Source organism: Carcharodon carcharias, chromosome 2, assembly GCF_017639515.1.
Source record: "Carcharodon carcharias isolate sCarCar2 chromosome 2, sCarCar2.pri, whole genome shotgun sequence".
Taxonomy (NCBI): Eukaryota; Metazoa; Chordata; class Chondrichthyes; order Lamniformes; family Lamnidae; genus Carcharodon; species Carcharodon carcharias.
Genome location: NC_054468.1, coordinates 167,330,293 through 167,353,132, shown reverse-complemented (window position 1 = coordinate 167,353,132; position 22,840 = coordinate 167,330,293).

Sequence of the window (22,840 nt, the reverse complement as noted above, 5' to 3'; positions counted from 1 at the left end):
GGTCATGGAGAGGATGCTGGGCTGCCAGCAAGATGCAGGGGAACATCAGGCAGACGTGTCAGAAGCCCTCAACAGAGTGGCATGCGAGATGGAAGAGTCCATGCACGTGCTGTCTGATGTAGTGGCTTCAGCATCGGAGCCTCCATGAGGAGGATGGCGGACACCAAGGAGAACCTGCTCTAGCAGAATGCCCAGCTTCTGCCAGAGCTGTGCTCAGACCTGCACTCCATTGCTCTAACCGTGGCTGAGCTTTTGCAATGGCTATGCAAAAGGGAGTCGGAGCAACTCAATCTCCCTCCAGGTGCCCTTTCTCCTCAAGGAACCATGGAGGGGCCCTCAGGCACCCAAAGGGAGGAAGAGCATCAGGCGGTCACCCCGGGGACATCCACCCAGAAATCTCCAAGGGTGTCTAGGCATTCCCAATCCCCTCTGGATGTGACCCCATCAGCTCCAGCTGCTCAGGCCAAGGAGGGTGCCCCTGTCCCTGAGCAGGAAACTCAAAGCTGACTCTGGCCCACCAGGCCTCTGCCTTCCAGAAGACACTGCTGAAGTTGTCAGAGACAACAAGACATGGCAGTCAGCAGGTCTGCAGCAGATGTTGGGGGAGCACCTAGACATAGCGGTAAAGTCAGGAACATTAAAAGTATTGAATGAGCACTGGTAGCACGGGTATTTGATCATTGTAAATAGTTTCTGTACTCCCAAATATATGTTATGTTGCACTGTTTGGGAGTCTCCTGAATTCATTCTTGCAGCTAGTAGTTTCAATGGTCATGTGCATTCCACCCCTTATGGGGGAGAGACCAAACATGGCTCATTCCGCCCCCCCCCCCCCACCAACACATGGCTGCGTATGGAGATATCACTCTTTGATGGGTGATGAATGCCACGTGCGAGAGGTCTCCTACTCACATGATCCCACGCATCCATAGACCACAAGACTCTATGGAGAGGCTTTGTCACAATGGAAAGACTAACCACATGAGCCCTTGTCAGGCAGGTCCTTTCCCCTGGGAGGATGAAGGTTTGCAGTTGCGACTTGGCTGCCATTCACCTGCGTGGACCTTGTAGGCATCCCCCTCCCTTCCGTCCCCCTTCTTCCCTAACTCTACCTGGAGTGAAGATCCAATGCCTCAGAGCAACCGGCAGCTCTCAAGCTTGCTGGGATCTTGTTGTAGTGAGAACCCTCTGATCCAAACCTGCTGCAGTGTGGAATTCACCAGATAGTGAGGGATAGCAACTGAGAAAGCTGTCATACAGTCTCCACATGTTTATTAGTGTTTCCCTTTAGTTGTCCAGTTGTGCTGACCTTGAACTGAACTCACCTGAGCAGACCCGCCCCCAGCGATATTTTGCGCTTGGACATAGAGGACTTGGCCTTGGTCTGGAGCTGTCTCTGTCTCAAGATGGTGCATGTGTCATTTCAGACTGTCTCCATCGCCTTTTACCCACCCCTCTCACCCACCAACATCCCCCCATCACCATTACCATGCACCCCTCCCCCCACCCCCCACCCCCCAACAATGTCACCTTCACTCCCACCTCCGTGACTCTTGAGCCTTCCCCTAGCATCCTGAACCATATCACTATTAATCTGCATATGGCTTCCCTCCCCGCTGAGCCCACCCCAGCCACCACTCCTGTGCCCACCCTGATCCTTCCCACTCCTGTGATCTGTGCCGCCATACTTGTCCCCCTCAATTACCTCCCCAACAGATGAGAACTATACCTGCTAGATCCTGGCCCTCCCACCCCACCGCCTCCCACTTCCCTCACGGTCACCTTCCCCTCATATCACCTGCGCCCACAGTTCTACCCCCAGGATCCCAACGTCAACTGAACTGACCCCTCCCTCTGAAGCATTCTGCTCCCACCCCACCTCCCCTCCCTTTTCCTTCCCCTTTATACTTTCCTTCTTCCCTCAATCCTTCAAAACCCCCTCTTGTTCTCACGTGGACTCTCCGCATTGTTTCATCTGGATCCCTCCTCATTTTTCTCCTCTGCACCCTCCTTCTTCTCCTTTGGACCCCCACCATCATGTCTTGCAACCACACAGTATCTACCCCCCTGCCACCACCCATACCTTTGGCGCGCTCCATACCTGGGCCAGCTCCAGTGGTACAGCCAGCCTCAACTCCAGGTAAGTGTTTTAAAATTCTTCCTCGACAGGTGTACACCACGAATGTCCAGGCAGGTTACAGAATGGTGTGAATTCCTGCTGGTGGGTTGGAAGATCTGATAGGGGCATACAATTCCTGTCTGTTGGGCTTTTAATGAGCATGCATGAGATGCAAACTGGGTTCCCACTGAGCTCCAGCAGGAGGCCCGACCCTCCATGAATGTCGGGAGGGGCTGATCCCAACCTTGTTTCCAATGCCGGGAAACCGATTTTTCGCTCCCGGTCCTATCTTCCACAAATCTGGCCCCACCCCACCTCCCCTCCCTTTTCTTTCCCCTTTATATTTCCCTCAATCTTTCAAGACCCCCTCTTTTTCTCACGTGGACCCCCACCTTGTTCTCATCTGGGCCCCCCCTCATTTTCCTCCTCTGCACCCCCCTTCTTCTCCTTTGGACCCCCACCATCGTGTCTTGCAACCACACAGTATCTCCCCCCCTGCCACCACCCATACCTTCTGTGCACTCCATATTTGGGCCAGCTCCAGTGGTGCTGCCACAAATCCCACTCACCAAATAGGGGGAGGATCCATCCTATATCAAAGCGTAATATTTATGCTTTTTTTCCCTTAATAAATGTTTTCCCTTATTTTCAAACTGTTCTTTTTGAAACCGACATAGGCCATGTTTATTAAGGTATTCCAGTGCATTCTCTGAGATTAACTTAAGCGGGAACGCTTTCACCATTATGACTGTTAATGACGCTTAGAATTCTTATGGATACATGTTCATTTAGTGCCTCGCCACCATCATTCAGAGCTCAATCCAGTCCTGTGTCAGGTATCTAAGCTTTCTCTAATCAGCTGCACTGTAAGTAAACATCAACTCATCCAAAGCTTTACTACCCATATCCTAGCTGTCCCGCACCAAATCCTGCAGTCCCAACACTCCTGTCATTGCTGACCTACATTGAGCTCCCAAACTCCCAACGCCTAAAATTTAAAATTCTTATCCTTACTTTTAATCACTTCATGGCCTCATCTCTCCCAATCTCTATAACTCCTGCAATCCGATATGTCGCCTCCCAAACTTTCCTCCTCTAACTCTGTCCCCCACCACACCCCCCATCACACTGACCCTCTTCACTCCACCATTGAGAGCCATCTAGATGCCGTCCATAAACACCCACCGCCTTCCCACCACCCACTCTAAAAGTGCTGTATAAATGCAAGTCGATGTTGTGTTTTCTGTTCATGGACTCAAAAATCTAGCACCAGCCGGTGTTTCAGTATTGGGACGCCATTCCCAGTGCTGGCCATTTTAGGAGAGGTGAGTTCAGGACAATAGAAGGACGCCCATCGATAGGCAGGCAATTAGGCTTATTATGAGCTTTGTTAGAAGTAATTTCCAGTTGGCCTCCAGTTTCTCGACCCGACAGGGTACAGGTCAACTGGAGGCAGCGGTAGACTGAGGTACCAGCATTTCTGGCAGACCTACAGGCCCTCCTTGCCTTTCTAGGTGGGGGTACAGCCGAAGACCACTCTGTAGACTGGTCTCCCCCCCCCCACTGCATCCCCCTCCCACTAACCTGCAAAGTGGTGGCTTGGCTGAATTTTAATTATTTTTTTTAAATTTTTAATTTTTTTTTTAAAGTGACTGACAAGACACCATTTTTGTTGAGGCACCCTCCCAGTTACTTACCTTGTACTGTGGTTGGGTGCTTCTCTGAAGCTGGAAGGACTCTGGTCGGCCCTCCGTCTTGGAGAACTTGCCCACTGCCTTTGAACTCATCTTCATGCTCATCAGGGCTCCCTCATAAATCATAACTTCAATCAGTTTTTCCCCAGGTTCCCAGAAGTTGATTTTCTGACCCAAAAACAAAGATGACCCCTGTCCCTTACCTCTGTGATGAGAATTCAGTCCTTGGTGACTGTTTTAACAAACACTCCATTTTGACTCCAAGTTCCCTGTAGCTTGTTATGTTAACTTCCCCTCCCAATCCTAATTTTTGCCATGCCTATGTACCTTAAATTTTCAGTGGGTGGAAATTTCATTTCCGGAGACTAAGGGCTGAATTTTGCCGTCGCAGGGGCCGGGGCTCAGTTGCCGATTCGTAAAATGACACAGGATGAAGATGATGTCGGACGGAACCCCCCGACGCCTACCCGCCCCATTTAAATTTTCAGGAAGGCGGGGGCGCAGCAAAATCAGCTGCGGGCCTGCCGACCTGTTAATGGCCAATTGAAACCATTGACAGGATCATTTAAACAATTAAAGGACCTGCCCGTCCTACCTTAAAGTTGGCGAGCACGCCAGGAGCCCCAGCGGCAAATAGAGAAAACATGAAACCTCATCCAAAGGCAGGATGAGGTTTCATGCAGGGTTTTAAAAATCCTAATAAAGTTATTGTGTAAATTATGAACATGTCCCAACTCATGAGACATTGTCACATGAGAGGGACACTATAGGGAATTTCTTTTTTTCTATTTTTAATATTTTTCAAAGTGGAAGCAATCTCCCTGAGGCAGCACTTAGCCCCAGGGAAATGTACGCTCTTTCGTGCATGTGTGAAAGAGCACACTCTCGCTTTTAGGGAATCCCCCCCACCCACACAGGAAGCACGTAGTGCTTCCTGCCGGACGTCAGGCTGGGCAGGCCTTAATTGGCCTGCCCATGTAAAATGGCGCTGCAGCCCACGTCGTTGGCAGGGATCGGCTCCCCGCCCGCTGGAGATTGGGTCGGGCCCGACAGACAGAAAATTCTGCTCTAAGTGTGGAGGTGGGTGGGAAAATTGGCGTGATTCCTGCTGCGCGGCGGAGTGGAGTCTGCCAGATCTTCCACTTTCCAGCCCATTATTTATGCACCAGAAAGAAGCTCGGCAAATCTCATGGCAGGGCAGAAAGGGTAGGCCGCTCCCAACCCACCATTACTTCACGGGGTCGAAGGTCCTGGTGCTATACTTAAATGGCACCCAAACACACATTCACTCACTGCAGGACAGGTGTGTGCTGAAGAGCCAAACCATGGCACCAAGATGAATCAAACCCTCAGCTCCAAGGTTCAGAGAGGCCTCTCTGGAGAGACTCCTCCAGGCCATTCAGGACAGGCGGAAAGTCCTCTTTCCTCGATATGGGAGCAAGAGGTGCGCCACCAAGACCATGCCTGCCTGGAAGGTCAGCACTAGTGGACCTCAAAAAAGGTTCACCCTGCAGTGCCGGAAGAGAATGAATGATCTCATGCACTCCACCAGGGTAAGTGAACGTTCTCTTCAATTCAAGCTCACACTCTCATAAGGTCATCAGTCATTTTAAGGGTTACAGTCCATAGGAATGTCACACATTACCAAGAAGGGACATCAGCACTGATTGTCTGACAACCACTTTAACATCACCATCTCCTGTAACATCCTGCACAAACAGCACCTTCTTCCCTTACTGGGGAGGTCTTAGCACACACAGCAGGTATACATGCTTCTGCTCTGCTCTTTCATCCGTGATGCTCACAATCAACCCATCTGTCTTTATGCAGGACAAGATCTCCTGACACAAGAGGGAGAGAGGCCAGACTGGAAGGGGGATGCCACTGTGGATGCAGGTGGCAGGGCTGGCTGGTGAGGACAGAGATTATTCCTGTGCAGAAGGTGAGATAGGCCTCCCCAACAAGCCAGTGAGAGTCTGTGCAGTATACATCAGCCATATGCAGAAAATGACAGTTGGTGACATATAATGTAGGCGCCTGTCTAGTTAATCACTAATTATCTCTTTTCCCTATTTCAGCCAGCGGCAAGAAAAGGTGGAGGGAAAGTGCCAGCCAGCGCATCAGCCCCAGCCCCAGAACAGCTTGGATGACAATCCTGAGGGAGCATCAGATGAAGACCAATCACTGCGTTCACCTGCACCCTCCACCACTGCAAGAACACACACTTCGCTGGACCCTAGTTCTAGACACATGTCCACTCCAGGTCTATGATGCTTGGAGGACTGCTGGAGACCAGGCCCATGCAGAGTCTGAGTCTAATTATGTACTTTTGTAAATATATTTTGCCTCTCTCCCTCAAGGTCTCAGGTACCGAATGGCTCTTCCATGTGATGCAATGTTCCGCATTCACCCAAGTGTAACGGATGCCCCCTCTTCTGAAGTATCGCCCATCATGTCCCGCAGTTCCACGTTGTCTCACTCAATCTCAGTTCAGTCAGTTTCCTTTACTTCCACATAAGTGAAATGAACAAAGGCAGTTCCTATATGAACATAACAAAAACAAAAACAGAATTACCTGGAAAAACTCAGCAGGTCTGGCAGCATCGGTGGAGAAGAAAAGAGTTGACGTTTCGAGTCCTCATGACCCTTCGACAGAACTTGAGTTCGAGTCCAAGAAAGAGTTGAAATATAAGCTGGTTTAAGGTGTGTGTGTGGGGGGCGGAGAGAGAGAGAGAGAGAGAGGTGGAGTGGGGGTATGGTTGTAGGGACAAACAAGCAGTGATAGAAGCAGATCATCAAAAGATGTCAACAACAATAATACAAAAGAACACATAGGTGTTAAAGTTAAAGTTGGTGATATTATCTAAACGAATGTGCTAATTAAGAATGGATGGTAGGGCACTCAAGGTATAGCTCTAGTGGGGGTGGGGAGAGCATAAAAGATGTAGAAAAAAAATAAAATAAATTAATAAATAATTTTGTTTTTCTTTTTCTCTTTTTATAATGGAAATAAGTGGGAAAAGGAAAATCTATATAAGTTATTGGGAAAAAAAGAGAAAAGGAAGAGGGAAACAGAAAGGGGGTGGGGTGGGGGAGGGAGCTCATGACCTAAAGTTGTTGAATTCAATATTCAGTCCAGAAGGCTGTAAAGTGCCTAGTCGGAAGATGAGGTGTTGTTCCTCCAGTTTGCGTTGGGCTTCACTGGAACAATGCAGCAAGCCAAGGACAGACATGTGGGCAAGAGAGCAGGGTGGAGTGTTAAAATGGCAAGCGACAGGGAGGTTTGGGTCATTATTGCGGACAGACCGCAGGTGTTCTACAAAGCGGTCGCCCAGTTTACGTTTGGTCTCTCCAATGTAGAGGAGACCACATTGGGAGCAACGAATGCAGTAGACTAAGTTGGGGGAAACGCAAGTGAAATGCTGCTTCACTTGAAAGGAGCGTTTGGGTCCTTGGACAGTGAGGAGAGAGGAAGTGAAGGGGCAGGTATTGCATCTTTTACGTGGGCATGGGGTGGTGCCATAGGAGGGGGTTGAGGAGTAGGGGGTGATGGAGGAGTGGACCAGGGTGTCCCGGAGGGAGCGATCCCTACGGAATGCCGATAGGGGGGGTGTAGGGAAGACGTGTTTGGTGGTGGCATCATGCTGGAGTTGGCGGAAATGGCGAAGGATGATCATTTGAATGTGGAGGCTGGTGGGGTGATAAGTGAGGACAAGGGGGACCCTATCATGTTTCTGGGAGGGAGGAGAAGGCGTGAGGGCGGATGCGCGGGAGATGGGCCGGACACGGTTGAGGGCCCTGTCAACGACCGTGGGTGGAAAACCTCAGTTAAGGAAGAAGGAGGACTTGTCAGAGGAACTGTTTTTGAAGGTAGCATCATCGGAACAGATGCGACGGAGGCGAAGGAACTGAGAGAATGGGATGGAGTCCTTACAGGAAGCGGGGTGTGAGGAGCTGTAGTTGAGATAGCTGTGGGAGTCGGTGGGTTTGTAATGGATATTGGTGGACAGTCTATCACCAGAGATTGAGACAGAGAATTCAAGGAAGGGAAGTGTCAGAGATGGACCACGTGAAAATGATGGAGGGGTGGAGATTGGAAGCAAAATTAATAAATTTTTCCAAGTCCCGACGAGAGCATGAAGCAGCACCGACGTAATCATCGATGTACCGGAGAAAGAGTTGTGGAAGGGGGCCGGAGTAGGACTGGAACAAGGAATGTTCCACATACCCCATAAAAGAGACAGGCATAGCTGGGGCCCATGCGGGTACCCATAGCCACACCTTTTATTTGGAGGAAGCGAGAGGAGTTGAAGGAGAAATTGTTCAGCGTGAGAACAAGTTCAGTCAGACGGAGGAGAGTAGTGGTGGATGGGGATTGTTCGGGCCTCTGTTCGAGGAAGAAACTAAGGGCCCTCAGACCATCCTGGTGGGGGATGGAGGTGTAGAGGGATTGGACGTCCATGGTGAAGAGGAAGCGGTTGGGGCCAGGGAACTGGAAATTGTTGATGTGACGTAAGGTGTCAGAGGAATCACGGATGTAGGTGGGAAGGGACTGGACAAGGGGAGAGAGAAGGGAGTCAAGATAACGAGAAATGAGTTCTGTGGGGCAGGAGCAAGCTGCGACGATCGGTCTACCGGGGCAGTTCTGTTTGTGGATTTTGGGTAGGAGATAGAAGCGGGCCTTCCGAGGTTGGGCGACTATCAGATTGGAAGCTGTGGGAGGGAGATCCCCAGAGGAGATGAGGTCAGTGACAGTCCTGGAAACAATGGCTTGATGTTCAGTGGTGGGGTCATGGTCCAGGGAGAGGTAGGAGGAAGTGTCTGCGAGTTGACGCTCAGCCTCCGCGAGGTTGCGCCAGACAACAACAGCACCACCCTTGTCAGCGGGTTTGATGACAATGTCAGGGTTGGACCTGAGAGAATGGAGTGCAGTAAGTTCAGAGAGAGACAGGTTAGAATGGGTGAGAGGAGCAGAGAAATTGAGACGACTAATGTCGCGCCGACAGTTCTCAATGAAAAGATCAAGAGAAGGTAAGAATCCAGAGGGAGGGGTCCAGGTGGAGGGAGAATATTGGAGATGGGTAAAAGGATCCGTTGAACTGGGAGAGGACTCCTGCCCAAAGAAGTGAGCCTAGAGACGAAGACGGCGGAAGAAGAGTTCAGCATCATGCCGAGCCCGAAATTCATTGAGGTGAGGGCGTAAGGGTATGAAACTAAGTCCTTTGCTGAGCACTGAACGTTCAGCATCGGAGAGGGGAAGGTCAGGGGGTATAGTGAATACACGGCTGGAAAGACCAGACCTGCTGAGTTTTTCCAGGTAATTCTGTTTTTGTTTTTGTTTTGGATTTCCAGCATCCGCAGTTTTTTTGTTTTTATCCTATATGAACATGGTGGTTGAATAATGCGCATGTAAGCCTTGCATCAGAGGATCATATAATATGGCCTCAAGAGAATAGTTCTTGGAAGGTTATTGATTATCCTGATGCAGCTGCACTGAAGTCTGTTCTCTGTGTATGTTATAGGTATTTCTTGTGACCCGCATCAGAGTCATTCCAACAAAGTGCACTTTTCAATGGGCTCCATGTAATGACTGTCAGGTTTGGGTTACAGTTTAATTGATTGTTGAGCACCATAGCCTTTCATGCCTGCCTGCTGCGTTACCTTGTTACCGCGTTTGTGGCTGAACATTACTCTTTTATTAGTTCCCACTATCCACATGCATGATGCGGAGCAATGGAGTTTGCATTTGGTGTCTCTTGAAATGTCTGCTGGACGGCCATGAACCTGTGATGTTATAGGTGTATGCCAAGACTGATGATGCTGGCCTATTACACGTGAGCAAAATAATGAGGGGCCTAGACAGAGTAGGTAGGCAGAAACTGTTCCCACTCATAAACAGATCGAAAACCAGAGGGCACAGCTTTATAAAGTATTTTGCAGAAGAAGCAAATGCGAGGTGAGAAAAAACTATCACACAGCGAGCAATTAGGGTTTGGAATGCATTGTCTGGAAGTGTGGTGGAGGCATGTTCAATTGAGGCATTCAAGACAGCGTCGGGTGGTTATCTAAATAGAAACAATGTGCAGGGTTACGGGGAAGAGGCAGGAAATTGTACTAAGTTAAAATACACATAGAGCCGGTGCAGACATGATGGGCCGAATGACCTCCTTCTACACAGTATCAATTCTGTGATCCTGTGATTCTATGATGCTAGTTTTCACCTGAAGATCCGGCTAGTGTGGCTTGACGGAATCCCTGTGGTAGGTCTCATAAAGACAATCGACATGGATCTCTCAATGTGACAGTGCAATCAGTATCCTAGTCTTCCTTGTACACATAGCACTCTGGTAGATTGAAGACGTGGAGGGCTATGATGGGATGAGAGCGATACTCCTGCACATCTCCTGAGTGCTCTTTAGCATTTACAAGGGTACTGTTACCATTAAATGCTGTGTCAATACTGACTTGGCCATGTCTCTCCCACATGCCAAGGGAATGCTAGACGCAAATGTAGGAAGTTTTCGACAAAGGAGAGGTCACAAATGTTTGTCAATGATCAGACGATGGTCCTGCTGAAGCTCTCTTTGTGCTTACAAAGGTAACCTGACTCGCAGGCTCACTTCCATGCTGTAGAGTGACAGATCACAGCATTCTGAAGAGTGATGTCACCCTGGGATCAGTATCAGGGTGAGGCCTGACCATTAATCATGTATCAGAGATGGCATTTGGAGAGATGCTGTTGTCCAGATTTAGATACACCTTCAGATGATCAAGCGATAACCAGTGACTGATGAGTTTCCTCCTTGAGCTGCTAAGCTCCTGTCATACTGTGAAGAGTTCATTGATGTTTGCAGCAGCTTTCCTGTCTCTTGAGGGCTACCATGGCCAATGAAATGTTGGTGCGACAGCTGAAAGGGCTGCACCAAGTATATTTGTTTCAGATTGAGCACTGGAGGAGTGCTTATCCCATTGCAGAACAGTCACATGTTCCACATGCTTAGCCTTCCAAGGATCAGGCCATCATTATGCATGAATTGAATATTCATTCTGAGATTGATAACCTACATTGAGATGTTAAGGATGAAAAGAAGGTCTTAATGTCTACACTGTACCAAAGGGACAGGAGACATGCACTCGTAACAGCTAGTCTGAACTTTATCGGTCCTGGAGCCTTGTTGCGATGAGGGTCTCGTGGGCACATTTTCTGTGTCGTGCCTGTGCAACGGCCTCTTCCTGAGGGGCATCAATATCCTTGCCCTCCTCTATGTCTCCACGTGGCAACTCATCCCCCACTTTGCAGCGCTAGGTTGTGTAGGGCACAGCAAACCACAATGATGCAGATACCCTCTGTGAAGAGTACTGGAGAGCACCACCTGATTTCTCCAAACATCTGAAATGCATTTTCAGCATGCCAATGATCTGCTCAATTAAGGACTGTGTTGCAGAATGTGCCACATTGTACCTTTCCTCAGATGCACTCTGTGGCCGTTAAATGGATATTATTAGCCATGCCTTTTGGGGTGCCCCTTATCACGGATGGGCCAATCCTGAATGCAGTGAGGGCCCTTGAACATCTGTGGCACCTGCGAATGACTCAGGATGTAAGGGTCATGCAAGCTCCCAGGGTACCTCACACAAAGCTATATTGTCTGCTTTCAGTGATCACAGATCAGCTGCACAATTAGAGAGTGGAATCCTTTTTTACGGATAAATCTTACTGACTGCTGCCAGGGGGCTCTTAAGGCCACGTGTGCAGTCGATGGCGCCCTGCACTTGTGGGAAGCTGGAGATCGCTGCGAATCCCACAACTCTGGTAGACCTGCTTGCTTCTTCCATGCAGTACTTCACGTAATGGTGAGCTTTGTTGATAAGAGCATCGGTCACCTCCTGTATACGTTTTCTGTAGGCCCTTGCTCTGCCAAACACCTCTGTGGATTTTGCCCCTCCTTGTTGGCATCTGGGTATTCCTGGAGCCCCACTGGCTCTTGTTCCTCAGGCGCCGTTCTTCCCTGAGTTATGCCATATGGCAATGAGCCCTTCTTCTCTCACTTGAATAAAACCATAAAACTTATCAAGAAGGCAGAGTTGCCTGCAGCCTTCACTCCACCTTGTCTCTGTGGACAAATAGAATAGCAACATAATTAGACCTTACCCTGGAATTCTCTCCCTCCATCACCAAGCCAGGAAGCCAGTGTGAGGCCTGTCCTCATTCCAGACATGGCATCACCAGGCCACCCCTTGTAGCTGAAGCACATCCTGAAGGTTCACAGGTGGCTGAGCATCCCCCTCCAACATGACCGCACATTCAGAAAAGGGCTTTAATCGGGGTGAAGACAGAAATGTGCTCTTATTCTCAGTCAGGCTACTGTCAGTCTGCTTCCTTTAACTTAGACACTAGCCCAGACTCACAAATTTCATGTCTTCAAGCATTGTGGTCTGAAAGCCATGACCATTCAAACAATAATGCCCTGTCTTGAGCTTGTTGCTTATATTCAGCAGCCATGGCCCATTATTGGTTTGATCCTCCTTCCCTCTTTATATTCCTCCATTAGGGACACATGGGCACTTAGACCAAATCAAATGTTTCTCCAAGCCTTAACAGATTCTCTCATCAATGCGCTTCATGACCTTAAGGTGCCAAACTCCTTCAATTGGCATTTGACACACGTTAACAGATCTCAGCTGAGCCTTGAGCTGCATGTCTTGAGCCAATAATTATTAGGGTACCCTTCAATTGGCCTAAAATTGCAGTCATTGACTTCCCCTGCATGGCCTCACAGCCCTCCCCAGGCAAATTTTTCAAGTGTTATTTTTCAACTGTGTCATTCCTAGCTGTTGATCATCATGGTGGTGCTGCCTTGTGTGTGGGCAACCACCTTCCAGCCTCCTCCTCTAATCCTTCGTCCTTTCTAACCTCCTCCACCCTCACCACATCCACATTCCCACTCCTACCTCTCCCTTTCACCTGGACTCAATCTTTATATATGCTGATATTCCTGTCCTCCATCCTGAATCATTTAATGTCAATGCCTCCATGCCTTGTGTCAACCTGACGCCTCCCTTTCTTGAGGTCGTGTGCACCATGACTTTCAGGGAGTCACCCATGAGACCATCCAATACCCCCCCAAGACTTACCAACTTCCACTTTACAGGATGCCGGTGTGTCCCCTGACCATGACTGTGCATCTGCTTCCCAGTACAAATCCTCTAATCCACAGACCAAAGTGCGCCTGACCATCGCTGTCCAGAGAGGCCTTCCCCCTCCCAGGGGCAGAACAAGACAGGTGTGCCATGCAGAGCCCTCTCACATGGCCTGCTCAGCCCCAGGACTGTCTTCTGATTCTCCCCCAACAGTGTGGCACACACTCTGCTACAGACTCCCCATGCCCCATCCACGAGAACTCATAATACCTCATGCCCCTACCCTATGGCGCCTCATACTCCCATGCCAATCTATGCCCCTCCACCCACCCCCATGGTGCCTCATACCCTCCATGGCAATCTATGCCCCTCTACCCAACCCATGGCTCTTTATAGCCATTTATGCTAACTCATGCCAGCCCAGGACCACCACCCCATTCATCCCCATGGCCCTTTATTATAGCTAACTTATGCTGACCCATGTTCTCCATCCATGACCCTTTGCTCTTATACCCTTCTTGCCAACTCACCCAGTATCCAGTATGGGTAGACCTCAGGAGTTATAGTGAGATGAAATAAAATAAAGTTCTAAATTACTATTGATGGCCTCATATTTAAAAATAAAACACCCTGGTCTGAATTTGGCCACTCCTGTGTCAGGAATGTGGAGTTGGGAAAATTGCCAGCTCTGCAAACTGCACTTGGGAGAAAGTATTGATTTTGGTTCTCGGGGTGTTGGGGGGTATGGGGGGTAGTGGGGAGGTGGTGGGGTGTAATGGTTGTTAGCCTGCCATCCCTGGAGGTAGTGCAGAGGCAGAGCTGGCGCCAGCATGGGTTGGGCAACTAGTTTGGGTTTAAAAAGAGGGGCAGTAAGGAGGTCCATTTGTGAGCTGGGAAGTTAATACCCTTGCTATTGTGCCTTGGAGGGGACATCATTGAGCCGTCAGGTGAGTGTAAACTCTCTAAATGCTCTCCAACTGGTTGCTGACCCTGGAACAGATGGCCCATCATGGACTTTCCATAGGGAGAAATAGTCATTTTTGCTGCCTAGTCACATTGCACTTAAGGAGGACACTTAACCATGTAAAGCATGAAAAGGCATCACAAGACACCGTCATGGAGATGGCAGTATCTTTGCACCACTAGCTGCTAATGATATTCTGCATTAACACAGATTACTATTATGCATAATGGAATGCCTGATACACACCACATCTGCCACGGTTCTTTACCCATGCACCTGCCCTCTTTCCACCCATCTATTAGGATGGTGCATCCTGTGACACTTGACTAGATCTCTCACAGCTACACACTGACATGGCTGAATCGTGTGTCTCTGTAGTTCTTGGTCAGGCGCACAGCATGCCATCTGGTAGTGATGGCAGCAAAATCCATGGCACCATGCATTTGTGCGGAACCATTTCTTCCTCTTCCACCCACCCCCCCCCAACCCACCCGCCACCTACCCCCACCAACCTCCAAAGTACTCATTGATAAAGTAGAGGAAATGGTTAGGGCATGTAAACACACAAATATGTTTGAGAACGTTGTATGCTACATGCCTCACGAGCCTTTTCTTCTAAATTTGCATTGCTGGAATGTCACATAGAGCTGAGATTGCAGAAGGAGTGGGAGGTTCAGCAACCCAGCTTAGCCACCGGACCTCCAAATTCTGGTGGAGGAGGTGCAGGGGGAAAGGGATATTTTATATCCAGTTGGCTTGTGCAACCCTGCCATGATCACAGAGACAGAAAACTCAGCGGGGGTTAGCACTGCAGCCGAACATAGACGGTCATGGATACAGAGCCAGAAAATGTTCCACGACCTGCTGCATTCCGGCAAGGTGAGTTGTTCAGCACAAGCACACAGAGATCCCAGTGAAGGTTCACATCTGAATGCTGCAGCTAAGGAGTGAGACCTGGCACATACCTCTGCTATAGCACGGAGGCTTGTATGTCGAGGCTGCTCTTGTAGGTGCACACAGTACAGATGGGAATGAGCATTGTAGTGCACAGACACATTCAAGAAATTTCTCCCTGGCTGCACTATATATCAGGCTAACATAACTTCATGTTGTATTTACAGCTTAAGAGGGCAGACAGCGCCAGGGAAATGGCTCAGACAGTGAGTGGGTCAGCAAGGCTGCAGACCATTCATCCAGTCGCGCATACAGCCATGGAAGGACTCAGGGTGCCTATCCGGATGGCTGTCGGGGATGAAGAATCAGCCATAGCAGGTGAGAAAGGTGGTGGTAGAGGCACTTTGGAACATGTGGTAGTGATGGATATTGTGCTGTCAGTTCACTGAGCACAAGGGAATGTTGGCATAAGAGAGAGTGCATGGATGGGGTTGTCTCATAAGAGCAGTGCAAGCATGGTTAAAGGCACTGTCCTGAATCACAGTGCGCTCTCACAATGTAAAGGCCGATAACTCATCAGCTGCTGTTATGTTTCACACAGGTCCCAGCTCTGCCCGCTCACTCCCACCAGACTGCCTCATCCCTCGGGCATCAGGAGGAGGAAGAGATGTCTGAGGAGACAACATCACTTCACACTAGCCCACACTCTGCCAAAACAGATACCAGCACACCAGAGGGATGTAGCACATGTGTAGAGTCAGTGGCAAAGTGGGAGGGGCACCACACTCAAAAGCAGGAGGAGGTGACAGAGTCAGAGATATCTTTGCATGGTACCCATTGGAGGAGAAAGTGCAGTCACCATGATGCTCCAGTGGGCAGGAATGTGGAGCTCAGGACTCACCTTCTGGGGTATAATATTTAGATAATCAGGTGCAGATGTGTGAACATCTGGTGAAGATCCCTGAGGCACTGAGAGGTCATGTACTGTGAGTGGAGGAGTCCATTGCAGTGATGAGCTCCACATTGTACTGGGGGCTTGGCCACATGAGCTCTCACCATGAGAGACACATGCAGCAACACTCAGAGTGGATGCAGGAGCAGCGTCTCAGCCAGGAAAGGGAGCAAGCTTCCCTCAGTAGCCTGGATCAGTCCACTCAGAGTATGAGTGCTGACATAAGCGGAATACATGAGGAGCTGTGGACCTTTAACAGGGCTGTGGCACTGTTAGCAGCCCAGATGCTGGAATAGACAACTGCCATGCAGCAGCAGCAAACCCCATCAACCCCACCTGAAGGCCAACCCATGGCTGTGAAGCTCACTGAGGAGGGTGAATATAATGAGAGCTTCTTAACACCCTCATCTTTCTCTACCTACTCAGCCCCTCCACCAGAGCCCTCATCTGCTGCACAGATGCCGCAGTCTGAAGGAGATCCCCAACGGGTTCCTGCAAGTTGAGGCCACTCACCATGTTCCTCAATTCCAATTTGAAGGAGAAGTGAGCAGCCTGGCTCCACCTCCTCGGAGGCAACATATGGGCTAATTTGGAGGAGTGTGCCTGAATGCAGGACACCGTCTCACCTAGAGTACTAACAGGTTCACCGTGCGTACGCTTTTCACTTTGGAAATATCACAATTAAGCATTCAATACACTCAAAGATATCTACGAGTGTGCATGTACACTAATGAGAATGTTAACGTAATGAAGGACACTCTTACCAGTGATACTGAAGGCGATATGCTGAGGTCCATCTTGCATTGATGTCATCAGGAAGAAGGGTACAATCATAGTTGTGAGGCAATGAAAGGCTTCTTCCTTCTCTGGTCCTTCACATAAGGTAGTAGTGAACAAAGAGTTGTGGATTCAGATGCTCCTTGCATCATTTATTGTCCATCCATGATTAACTTTAAGGGAGATTTAATGATCAGACTCAATGATCAGGTGGAGTTCATCAGATGCACCTCAAGCAAGATTGCTAGGTGGAAATCAGTCATCCGCACACCACTGTCATACAGTCAACTAAGTGTAGACTCCACAAGTCAAGATGCCTGCCATGTCTGTTCTGGTGAAGAGTGCTTGTGTGCTCTCCTCACTGCTTTGGAAGCCTTTGTCTTCCAGGTGGCAGAGCCTGTGGTTTGTAATGGAGCCGAGGTTTATGGCAGCATTACATGTTGCACATGACACCCGCTCCTGAAACTGGACCAAGGATGTGAATGGATAATGAGGAAGGTCATTCAAAGAGCTAGTCAAGCACAGTTGTGGTCTCACCCTGCACAATATACATTAGATATATCTCTGGTAACACATACAATCATATCAGCAGGTATTGGGTGTGAAGTCATGCTTCCTACTGGCAGTCTCAGCATTGTGGGCATGGTTTGTGTGTGTACAGGGTGGTGACTTTGGCACCTCATGGACAGGCATTAGCATAATGTGAATGGTTCAGGTTGTGAAGGACTTCTCAAGCTATATTTGCAATATATTGAGGTCAATGTTTATGATGGTTCAGCCATGTTTATGGAACTGAGTCAAACACCTTGCTGTTGGTTTTCTCTCTTGTTGGGCATGGCATTTCCATGAGTTACTGTGACTTCCATGTAAAAGGTTTATTATATGGAAGCTGCTCACTAGGGACTGGCTGATGGTAAATGTGAGATTGTAGGACCCTAGGGGCATCTATTTTGAATTAGGACACTCTGGCAATAACCCCCTCCTGCAAAGAATCAGCCATGGCTACATGGGCCTGTCTCTCAGCTGCTTTGCCATTGCCGCCCTCATCCTCCTCCTCAGTGTCAGATTTCTGAGAATGAACTCATAACCTGTACATTTTCCTATGTTGGAACTTTGGGCATGGCAGCTTTCCCTTCCAGTTGTATCCCTTGTCCCCCAGAAGCCATCCACAGATCTGTGTAAGTGGCTGAAAAAACAGAGGCAGTTGGGTACTCCTCAGTATGAATGATTCATGGCAACTACAGGGAACCTTGCATGGACATACAGGTAAACCTTGCTGTGGTCACCAAGTGTTTTTACATTCAGGGAGTAGAATGACCTTTAGTTCATGATGGTGTTCAGTTGTTGAGTTGGAGCCCTTATGGTGACATGAATGAATGAGATAACCCCCTACACCTAGGGGAAGCCTACTAATAATGCAAAACTCATGGCTCTCTGCGTCTGAGACACCACATCAATCGGCAAGTTAATGTAGCCCCCACCTGAGCAGACAGGGCATCACAGTGACTCTCTTGGTGTGGCAGGGTGTGTCTGACTGTAAGATTTCACATAGATCTCCTGCTAAGTCCTGGAAAGACCCTGATGTAAAAAAAAAATTACGACAGTAACATTGGCAGCCCTGGCAGGGCATGAGGATTGACAGACTGTGGTTCAAGATGTCATTGTACCATTTGTTGGTGACCGCTTCTTGGCTTCACCTTAGCCACCTTCTGCATTGGGTTTTCAGTCATATTGAGATAAGACCTCAGAGGTCTGTACACCCTTCCCAAAGGGTAAAACCTGGTTGTCCTCCTTCTCTTCCTCCTGCTGCACAATGCAGAATGCTCCCTTCTTTGGCACACTGTCCTTTCTGTCACCTGGGTGCCTTATCAGTAAGGACAAAAAATATTGCCCTTCCAAGGGTACTTACCTATTCCGTTTGGTTAAAGCGATTGATTTTTCACCACTCCTGTAGCAGTTGCTGCAAATTATCATCATTCTCCAAAGGAGCCCCTGAATCTATCCAAAAGGGTCCCTACCTCTCCAAAGAACTCCACAAATTTTATACCTACTCCTGATAAGTCTGAAGGGCATAAGTTGTATTTCCCACTCCTTCCTTTTGAAAATCAGATCTGACTGAAGGAAGCTGCAATTTTATATGCATAGCTGTCTCCATGAAATGTGCATGTCCGCAGTACGACCCACCCCATCCCCCCCTTCAAAAATGTTGGGGGGCCGGGTTCAGGGGTGAGACTTCTGGATTTGAGCCTCTGACACTATTTTGGCTAAGCCAAAGAGCCTCTGCGTCTTTACAAAAGTTCAAGCCTCTCATTCAATGCATTTAAATTCCTTCAAGTACTTAATCGTGTATGAAGATGAATATTTCCTCCAAGGACATAATCCCTTATGAAAGTAAATATTTGTATTCATAGCCCTACAACAAAAAACTTTATAACCATGTGGAGCTGTCAATCAAACTGTGAACTTACACACCCTCCACTGTGATAATGATAGGCTGTGGAATCAGTCATGCAGTACTATCACTAGAATGGTAGACCTCAGGCCCACCATGTCAATGGACAGCTAGTGAAATTGCAGGCACTGTTTTTTTCCAAAGATTTATGGAGTTTTAAATGCCTTGACAGCTTGAAATTCTACTGAGTTAGTCTACTTTTTACACACATTCAAGTCTATTTTTAACAATCCCAAAGGGCACCTGACCTCTCCCAAAGTGACACATGACCTTTCCTGGAGGGATACCTGGATCTCTCTGAAAGGGGACTCTACCCCTCCAAATAACTTCAGCAGCTTTAGAACTTTTGCTCAAATAACGAAAACCCACAAATTGTGTTTTGGAAATCCCACTAGTGAAAATTGCATGTGCAGCTGCCTCCTTGAACCATGGATAAGCAAACTATAACCTTTTTGTTGAATCTGGCAGAGCTCCTGTACCTGCAACATTGTAATGCCACAATAAAGTGGTGAGAAAGGTTTTTACAACAATTCAGCCGTTACATGGTAATCATCACTAATACTAGCTTTCTCATTCCAAATTTATTCTGCGCTCCCCATCAACAATGATAGGTGCTGGGCTCAGATGCTGGGCTTCCAGAATTGGGGCACCATTTCAGCTAAGGCCTTTCTGTCATTGTGAAAATTTGGTCCAAAAACATTGCACATCTTCGTTCTACTTTAAATCCATATGCTGAAGCCCTTATTATAAAGGCTGAAGCCTTTGTTACCTTCAGGCTTACCTATCCCAAACTCTCCCAGCTGGCCTCCCATAATCCACTCTGCATGAACTTCAACTTATGTAAACCATTGCTTTCTATATCTCACCATAGACCAAATCCTGCTTGCCCATCACCCATGCATTCTCTGTTCTAAATTGACTTCCAGCCCTCCAGTGCCTCCAAGTTATAATGATCATCCTTGTATTTAAATCCCTTCATGGCATTGTCCCTCCATATCTTGTCATTTCTGAAGCCCCAAATCTGCTCACACCAGCAGCCCCCAGAACTCTCTATTCCTCCAACACTGACCTCTTGTGCAGATCTCCTTCCTTTGCTGCACTATTGGAGGCCATGTCTTCAGTTGTCCAAGCCCATGCTCCAAAATTACTATTCTCTACACTCACTTCGTCATTTCAGGCTCTCCTTAAAACTTATCCCTTTGACCAAGTTTCGGATCACCTCTCCTAATATCTCCTTCATTGGTTTGGCATCTACTTTTGTCTGATAATGCTCCTGTAAAGCATCTTGGAGTGTTTTTCAATGTTACAGACAGGATAAGGGTACAAGCTGTTATTACCTCTGTGTTTCGGGATTTGCACAATTTCCGCTGAATCTGGCAGAGCTCCTGTACCTGAAACATTGTAATGCCCCAATAAAGTGGTGAGAAAGGTTTTTACAACAATTCAGCCGTTACATGGTAATCATCACGAATACTAGCTTTCTCATTCCAAATTTATTTTGTAACCGAATTTAAATTTCTAAGCTGTCATGGTGGAATTTGAACTTGTGTCTCCAGATTATTAACCCAGGTTTCTGATCCAGCAACATTTTTTTTTATTCATTCATGGGATGGGGTTATCGCTGGCTAGGCCAGCATTTATTGTCCATCCCTAATTACCCTTGAAAACTGAGTAGCTTGCTAGGCCATTTCAAAGGGCATTGAAGAATTAACCACATTGTTGTGGGTCTGGAGTCACATGTGGAACTGATTAGCTAAGGGCAGCAGATTTCCTTTCCTAACAGGTGAATCAGATGGGTTTTTACAATAATTGATTCATGGTCATCATTAGACTTTTAATTCCAGATTTTTTATTGAATTTAAATTTCAGTACCTGTTGTGGTGGGATTCAAACCCGGGTCCCCAAAGCAGGACTTTCCCATTGGCGTGCAGGGGGTGGGCCCTGCACATCCACACATAAAATGGCGCGCGGTGACGTTGAGCGACCGTCCCGATGTCACCACGCATCATCGGGACATTCCACTGGGCGGGCACATGATGATGTCTGGCACGCACCTGCCGTTAATTAACGGGTCAATTAAAGCCCTTGAGTGTTCAATCGACGCCTATTTTTTGGCACCCGTGCAATCTTCGGGTTGCGCACGGGTACAATGGGTAGGCGGGTAGGACACATTTGTATTAACCTCACCCACGGGCAGGATAAAAAGGGTCACTGGGGTCACAAATGTTTTCTGGACCTATGGTTTCAGGAAGCCTCCCTTTAGCCTGGGAATGGGAGCTGAACTGTCCACTGGAGGCACCTCCTCTGAGGAGGAAGGGAGGGCTGGAAGGAGGAGAAGGCCAGCAGTGCATATGCAGCCTACGGGGGAGCCACCTTTGGGAGGACAGGCGCAGACACAAGGGGTGCAGGGTCAACAGGAAGTCCAAGGTGGAAGGGGACGCAGAAGACACCACTATCCTGCTGCCAGGGTATACAGGTGGCGAAGCAGCTGCCTCAATATGTCTGAGGTGCAGTGCCGAAGGGGGTTCCATCTCACAAGGGAGACAGTCAACTATATCTGTCAGATAATTGGGCCTGAGATCTCCGCAAACTGTGTGGGTGGACACCCCATGCCAGTGGTTCTAAAGGTCACAGCTGCCCTCAACTTCTATGTCTCTGACTCCTTCTAGGGGTCAGTGGGTGATCTTTGCAGTGTCTCCCAATCAGCTGTCCACACTTGTGTCAAGCAGCTTACAGACGCACTGTTCAGGCGAGCATTGACCTTCATCCACTTCTGTTGGGACCAGACAGGCCAGACAAAGTGAGCCAGAGGCTTCGAGGCCATTGCTGGCTTCCCCCATGTCCAGGGTGCTATAGACTGTACACATGTGGCCATCAAGGCACCAGCAGGTGAGCCCGGTGGCTTCGTCAACAGGAAGGGCTTCCACTCCATGAACGTGCAGATAGTGTGTGATCACAGGATGCTGATTCTACAAGTCTGTGCAAGGTACCCAGGCAGCTCCCACGGCGCCTACATCCTCAGACACTCCCAGGTGCCGGGGCTCTTCAGTGCTCCAGCTCGGCTGGATGGATGGCTGGTGGGTGACAAGGGCTATCCCCTCAGAAGGTGGCCCATGACGCCTCTCCACCATCCAAGAACAGAAGCTGAGCAGCGGTACAATAGGAGCCACACCTCCACAAGGGTTGTGGTGGAGAGAACCATTGGTCTTCTCAAGATGCCCTTCCGATGCCTGGATCGCACAGGGGGCGCACTCCAGTATCCCCCAGATCGTGTCTTGGTGATAGTGGTTGCATGCTGTGCTCTGCACAATCTTGCGCTGGAAAGGGGGCGCAGTGGACGATGAAGACATCAATGCAATGGCTGCGGTTACACACGGTGAGTCCAGCAGTGAGTCCGAGGATGAGCTTGCACAGGGAAATTCTGAGGGGGTAGATGCTGACCCGGGCATACTGCAGGGACACTGGGACATCCGGGAGGCTTTAATGCAATGAAACTTCAGCTAGCACACCACAGATGGACCACCAGGACAAACGTGGGCTGTAGGCTCCATACTCGACATCTGAATGCACAATCTGCCAGGTTAGGAACAGTCCACTCAGGGCCTTGTTAATAAAGCTGAATGTCCAACAAAGCACTCATTACAGTTTTGGAAACCATACACATGCAGAAGAAAAGAGGCACCCTCAGCCACGGTCACATGTCTGAACTTAATGTGTCAAGCAAAGCAACTTATTATAAAGAAAAGACAGTACAAATCAAATAGAGCCATAAGAGCCTCATCTTGGGCCAACACAAAAGCACCAGTGATAAACCCATGGTGTGCCTAAGGTGCCTTATGCTTTTGTT